Source organism: Octodon degus, unplaced genomic scaffold, assembly GCF_000260255.1.
Source record: "Octodon degus isolate 3935 unplaced genomic scaffold, OctDeg1.0 scaffold00107, whole genome shotgun sequence".
Taxonomy (NCBI): domain Eukaryota; kingdom Metazoa; phylum Chordata; class Mammalia; order Rodentia; family Octodontidae; genus Octodon; species Octodon degus.
In genome coordinates, this window is record NW_004524683.1 from 8,310,309 (window position 1) to 8,317,776 (window position 7,468).

Consider the following 7,468-nt stretch of genomic DNA (forward strand, 5'->3'; position numbering starts at 1 on the left):
AAATACCATTTTGTATACCCACCACCAAAGTAAATCTCACATTTTGTATTTTGGTAAGAGTGTGAGACAAACAACTTCCAAATATTGCTGCTCATGGTGTAAGCCGTTCACACCTGGTTAGAAAACTGTACGGTATGGCTTTGTGAACTGAAAGATGTACTACCCTATTAGCCGTTCTTTTATTTATTTATACATTCATTCAGTACATGTACTTACTCAGTATCTGCTGTGCACCAGATAGTGTTCGTTGTGCTAGGACCAGTGGAAAAGAGCTGATGTTCTGTGTGGCAGATGATCAATGTTTGGAAACTGAGTTCAATCCCCACCACGGCCAAAAATTAAAAAAAAAAAAAAAAAAAAATCTGGAAAAATGGTATATTAGAACAAAAATTCCATATTAAGCCAGCTTCGTATATTTCACTTTGTATATAAGTTCTAAGATTATGGTACAGTATGCTGTTTGTTGTATCAGCCACGTAATTCTTGATTATTTTACTTTCCAAAAATCGGTCTTCATAAAAATTTCTTAACTCAGAACTAGATTGTATCAGATACTATCTTGTATCTCAATTCTAGGAAATACAAGAATTATAAACAGGTTTATGTACTGCCTAAGCAGCTGAAGCAAAATGCATTTGCAGTGCTAAGTGTTGTTTACCTCTCTCTGTCAAAGACTGGGAATAGTGTTCACGACTGCTATAATATTAGACACCCGGACCCGTATATGTATAATGCACCATGCTGAAATATGTTGCCTCTGTTACTATATGTTCCTGTATTTCCTTTCAGAAAATAAACTGGGACTTGAACAATAAATAAATAAATAAATAAACAGGTTTATGAAATGATGTATTAACAAGTCAGTAACTTTCTCAACTTTATTTTTTTGGTCATCTTTCTACAGGGTATTTCCAAAAACTTTTTACCAAAAAAGTCTTAATAGAATCTTTAATTATATGTTACTATAATAGTTGAAAGTACCTTGTTTATAAAGCCAAAATTAAACTGAGTAAGTCAGATACTGCATATTTTGGGATTTTCCCGACAGGCTATTAAAAGAAAGATCTCAGGGACTGAGGATATAGCTCAGTGGCACTGATACCTGCTTGGTAAGCACAAGGTCCTGAGTTTGATTCCTGTTACCAAAACCAAAAATAATTAAAATAAAAAGATCTCTATATACAGCCAAAGTTTAGTAGCATTACTGGGAGACATTTCTAAATTATTTTTATATAGTATATAGAAAAGAAATGATCATTTTAGGGTTAAAGATGTATTTAATCAAAATAATACCTTTATCAGAATTAAAGTAGCATGTCTGTCAGACAGTGAATTAGAGGGGTTTTTTGTTTCAAGTGTAGGGAAACATTTTAGATTGCATTTCAGGAACATTTGTCATATGGTTTAAGTGGTATAGATTGTTTTTTTGAAGAGCTTGTTTTTCTGACTTACAGGAACTTTAAAAAAAAACCAATTCATATGTAGTCCCATAATATTTTGAATACTATTAAATTTAATCATTTTTTGCTTTAGTTAAGAAATCATTTATTTGAGGGCCAGCCTAGCGGATTAAAGCACCTGCAAGCAGGTGCAGGGGCGAGGAATTCAATCCCTGGACTTGCTGTGCCGGCCCCACCCCCAAGGCACACTGAGACACAATTGAGATTGAGACTGGGGGGCCAGGGAGATAGTTTAGTGGAATAAGTGCTTCCCCGGCAAGCGCAAGGGCCTGAGTTCAATCCCCGGTTCTGCCGGGGGGAGGGGGGGACGACTCACTCACTCACTCAGGGCATGGATGGTGTGCTCTTGTACCACAGCTCTTAAGAGGCTGTAAATAGGCAGATTACTATAGTCCAATATAGTAGTGAGACCCTTTGGCAATAACAGTACACAATGTACTAACCATTGTTACTCTCCTAAAATCTTGTTTTGAGATTTTGTACCACTGTTTTTATTTTTTTCTTTCTTTAAAATAAAAATAACTGATGTCAATAAATAAATATTTAAAAAATTTTAAAAAAATAGTGAGACCCTGAATACCTTGTACACCCATCCCTAAAATACAAAAATTAATAAATAAATAAATCATTTATTCATTGTCATTCATCAGTGTACAGATTTACTTGTTCCTATTATAAACTTAGTAAATTGATTTAATATAAATATTTTGAAATTAAGAACATGTCAGCATTCAGTAGAGTTTCAAGGGGCTGGAGATATAGCTCAGTGCCACAGCACCTGCCTGGCAAGCTGAAGTGAGTTCAATTCCTAGTTCCAAAAACAAAAAACACAAGTGTTTCAAGGAAAAAAAATAATTTCCTTTGGTTGGGAATAAATGGGAGGGTGAATAGACTACAGTAGTTTTTTTGTTTGTTTTGTTTTTGTTTTTGGCAGAACCAGGGATTGAACTCAGGCCCTTACACTTGCCAGGCAAGTGCTTATTCCACTGAGTCATCTCCCCGACCACTAGACGATAGAATTTTTAACACCGGAAAGCAGAATACAGATTCCTAAGGAAAAATTTAGGTTCTGGTAAGGGGTTTTATTTCATATTAGGAAAGAAGTAAATTGTTGTTTTTGTTTAGATAGATGAAAGCAGTGTGCATAGAGAAAGTTAACAGAAGCAGTAATTGGTGATGCTTCTGGACTCCAGAGAAAATAAGAGTGGTTAAGATTAGGAGCATAAGGGGCCGGGGAGATAGCTCAGTAGAATAAGTGCTTGCCTGGCAAGCGCAAGGGTCTGAGTTCAATCCCCGGTTCCGCAAAAAAAAAAAAAAAAGATTAGGCGCATAGGTACAATGGTACCTTACATAGAGAAGGTCTGATTGGGTGTGGTGGCACTGCCTATAAGCCCAGTACTTGAGGCTGAGGCAGGAGGTTGCTGTGAGTTCAAAGCCAGCCTGGGCTACAAGTGAGTTCAAGGCTAGTCTGAACTGCTTAGAGAGGAAAAAAATTTAAAAAGCCCTAAGATAGAAATGAAGTGGAGAGAAACCCTTGACAGAGACCTATATTCCTAACAGTATGTGCTTAATTAATTATTAGGTATAAAATTAGATCATGTTGTGGAATACCTAATAAGAGTACCTGACACATGAGCACCCAGTAAGTCAGAGGTGAGGTTTAATTATGAGAAAAATGCAGGTAAGATATAGTATTGTAACCATTTTATTTTGAAAAGTATAGTTTAGTGGCATGAACTACATTCATAGTACTGTGTCACCATTAACACTGTCTAGTTCCAAAATTTTTTCATTACCCCAGATGAAACCTCTTATGTGTTACAGTTACACCCCATCCCACTCCCAATCCATGGTAATGGCTAATCTGTTCTGTTTTTGTAGATTGAATATTTTCTTTTTATTTATGATATTTTATTTTTGTGATATGGGGTCTCATTATGCAGTTCGGACTCAATGATCCTTCTGTCTCAGCCTCCCCAGCACTGAGATTACAAGCTTGTGCCACCACACCCAGTTTTGGGGCCAGCATCACATGTGGTAGTGGGGATCAAACTTGGGACTTTGCACTTGCCAGGCAAGCATTTAAGCCATATTCCTGACCAGGATTGGATATTTTCTATGAAGTATGTTCTATGTAGCATTTAATGTCTGGCCAGTTTCACTTAGAGTAATATTTTCAAGGTTCATCTGTGTTGCAGCATTTTATCAATTCTGTATTTTGTTTTATAGCAATATTTATTTATTTATTTATTTATTGTTGTGCAGAGTCTACAAGGTCTCACTACACAGATTGGACTCATAGTGATCCACCTGTTTTCAGCCTCCCAAGTGCCGGGATGAAAGGCCTAGCTTTAGACTTTTTTTTTTTTTTTTTTGCAGAACCGGGGATTGAACTTAGGCCTTTGCATTTGCCAGGCAAGCGCTTATTCTACTGAACTATCTCCCTGGCCCCAAGTTTTAAACATTTCTGTCCATGAATGGTCATTGGTTTGGGCCTGTGGCATGGCAGCACATTGTGGCAGGAGCACATGGCAGAACAAAATTGTTTGCATCGTGACCAGGAAGCAAAAAAGATCAAGGGAGGTCCAGGATCCCACCATATCCTTTAATCATGTTCCCATGACTTGAAAATCTCTCAGTAGGACCCATTTCTTAGAAGTTCCACCATATTTCCAAGGCCACCCTGGGTCCATTACTTAATGGGTCTTTAGTGGCATTTAAGCATCCAAACCACAGGAGTTTACTTCATCTGACTACGAATTATTATACATCTCCCTGTCACGTACTTTTACATTCTTAAATGATATGTAATACTGGTTTATTTAATGAGGGTGGTTAGGTAAGTAGTTGTCATGGGGTATATACTTGTTATAGAACTTTCATACAAATAGCAAAGCATTACTAGTTTATATTTCTTAAGGAAACACTGCCTAAATTGGGACTCCACTATAGGATTGAGTATGTAAAGGCCTGAAAAGGTATCAGCTAGAAATATGGAACATGTCTCATGATATTTAAAGAAAGAAGTTGTTTCTGTTTATAATTTGAGTTCCTTTGTGTCTAAGGGATGATTCATCTCCCTTTCTTGAGCATCAGATTCTCTGTGCTTTCAAATTCTTATGACAAAAAGTATATGGTCATTAATTATCTTTTCTATAAGAAATCTTGACTTGATATCCATATATGGTAGTACATACTTATAATCCCAGTACATGGGAGGCTGAGGCTGGAAGATTGCAAGTTTGAGGCTAATCTAGAATACATAGTGAAACCCTGTTGGAAAACAAAAGCAAGAACAAAGAAATTCTGATTTGACCCCCCTGCAAAGAAATGATTACAGAGACCATGTCATCATACATTTTGAACAAGCTAGAAATTAGATCTACATTTTTTCTTCATGCCCCGTGTTCCATCATTTATCAAATCCTGATAGTTTTACTATTTCCTAAATAATTTTATGGATTGGCTTATATTAATGTTTATATTAAAAATCTTGAGCCAGGTATAGTGGTGCATGCCTGTAATCCCAGCTCTCATGGGAAGATAGGACAGGAGGATCACTATGAGTTTGAGGCCAGCCTGGGCTACAAAATTAGCTCAAGGACAGCCTGAACTGCAAACCCAGTCTCAAAAAGACCCAAAAAAACCTTAATTCCCACCAGAATTTGTCTTGTAATCAGTGCTCATGAAAATCTGAGGACTGGCTAAATGCATTGACACATGCCTGTGATTCCTGGCACTTGGGCAGACAGCTGAGACAGAGTTGTAAATTTGAAACTAACCTAGGCAATTTAGCAGGACCCTATCTGGAATTTTAAAAGGGGCTAGGTGGATAGTTCATTGGTCTAAGCACCTGCTTGGCAAGTGCAGGGGTCTGGGTCCGATCTCCGGTACTACATGTCATGCTAACGCCAAGCGGGCCCCCAAAACTGGGTATGGTGGCACACACTTGTAATCTCAGCACTGGGGAGGCTGAGACAGGAGGATCACTATGCAATCCAAGTGGACAAGGATCCAAACTGCGAGACCCTGCACCAAATAAACAAATCTTTGGGGCTGGGCACCTAGGAATATAGCTTAGTACTCCCTCTTAATTCAGTTTCCAGTATGGGGGAAAAAATGTCTATGTACACTGAAGTAGAGAAACACGACCAAATACTCCTAAACTAGCTGTTCCGACTACAGTCTGGCCCAGAACTCCAGGCCTGTGTCAGTGAGCAAACCTGCCCTGTTCCATCTTACTTTGAAAATAACACTCATTGCTATATGTTTATCAATAAAACTTTGAAAAGAAAAAAAGAAAATAACAGCATCCTATAGAGATTCAGATCCCGCTCCATATAGATACCCTTCACATCCTGATTAGACATAAGACACTGCTGTGGACCTCAGAAGCTCATTTTTCTGCCATCCATATTTGCTTAACAATTCCTGTTGACTTTTATATAGAATTTCTTTAAGGAGGAGAAGAAGAGTGGGGGGATGCAAGACAAAAATGATTTTAAAAGTTCTTTACAGTACAGAGAACATAATTTTTATTCCTTGGAAATGAGGTTTTAACTGGTACATAGGCAGTTCTGATGACTGTTCCATGCATGCATAAGGAACATACAGTGTGGTTGCTACTGTATTTCATCTGTAAGTACATTATTTAGATCTTTTGTTTTTATATGCTTTTTTTTTTTGGAGACAGGGTCTTGCTACATAGTCAAACTGGCCTTGAACTCACTATGTAGCCCAGGCTGCCTGAAACTAGGGGTGCTCCTCCTACCTCAACCTCCCAAGTGCTGAGATTATAGGCATTCTCCACTATGCCCAATTAAATATTAAAGTATATGAGAACCATGGAGAGCAATATATATCGTCTTGTATTTGTCACTCAGCTTGAGAAATAATTATAGATAGATAGATGGATAGATAGATAGTTGAATACCTTTGGACCCTTTTAAAATTCTTTCCCCTTCGTTTCCTCACAGACATATTCACTATTTTAGGAGGCTGAGACAAAACAATCACAGGTTCACCCTTTTCCTAGCAACTTAGTGACTAAATAAATCTGTCTAAAGTAAGAAAAAGGTAAGAAACAGAAAAAGGCTGGGGATGTAACTCAGCTCATAGGCCCTGGGTTCAATTCCTATTATGGTGAGGAAAAATAAGGGAAGATCAAGATCAAAGCGGCTAAGTTGGATATATAAAAATTATCCTCCAAATTAGAATGTCATTACTGACCATGCCCACAGATACAGAAATTCTCTTATAAAAAAAAAAAAGCCTGTTTAGGGAGGTTGAAGCAGGAGGCTCACATGAATTCAGGGCCAGCCTAGCCTTGAATAATGAGGTTCTGTCTCAGTTTTTTAAAAATCGAGAAATTTTTGTCAGTTCAATGTATATCAAATTAGCACATGAGAGCTTTAAATCTCTAAATTGGTAGGTAGCTAAGTATCCAAGTAAGTATTGTATAGATCCATAAGGAATACTGGGACAAGTATCTATTTCACTTATGAGAGAAAAATGTAAATCTAAAAGATTTCATTCAGTAGAACACTTAACTAGCAAGGCCCTGGGTTTAATCTGTAGCATACATACTATGCAATAGATAGATAGGTAGATTCATTCATAAATGCTTTCATTCATTTGCATTTTTAGACCTTATTAAGCTTCATTTATGTAACTTCTAAACTTATAAGACTTATTGTCCACTTACATTGTTCTAAATGGTAACACATTACATATAATGTCTGAATTGGATTTTGACTCGAGACCAGTATTGTTTGTCTTTTTGCAGTTACATATGACAGTGATTTTACCTCTTATGATCCTGTGTATTATCTTGTTTTTTCATTTACAGATTGGTAAATTCGTGTGGCCTTTTAAATAATTGAATAATGATGAAAATGGATCCAACATATTAGGTTACTTCACCAAAGCAGCAGAAGATTCTTCATATCACCTTACAGCAGCTCAATTCAGTTTTTGGAAAGGAGCAGAACAAGTGAAATACTGAAAAA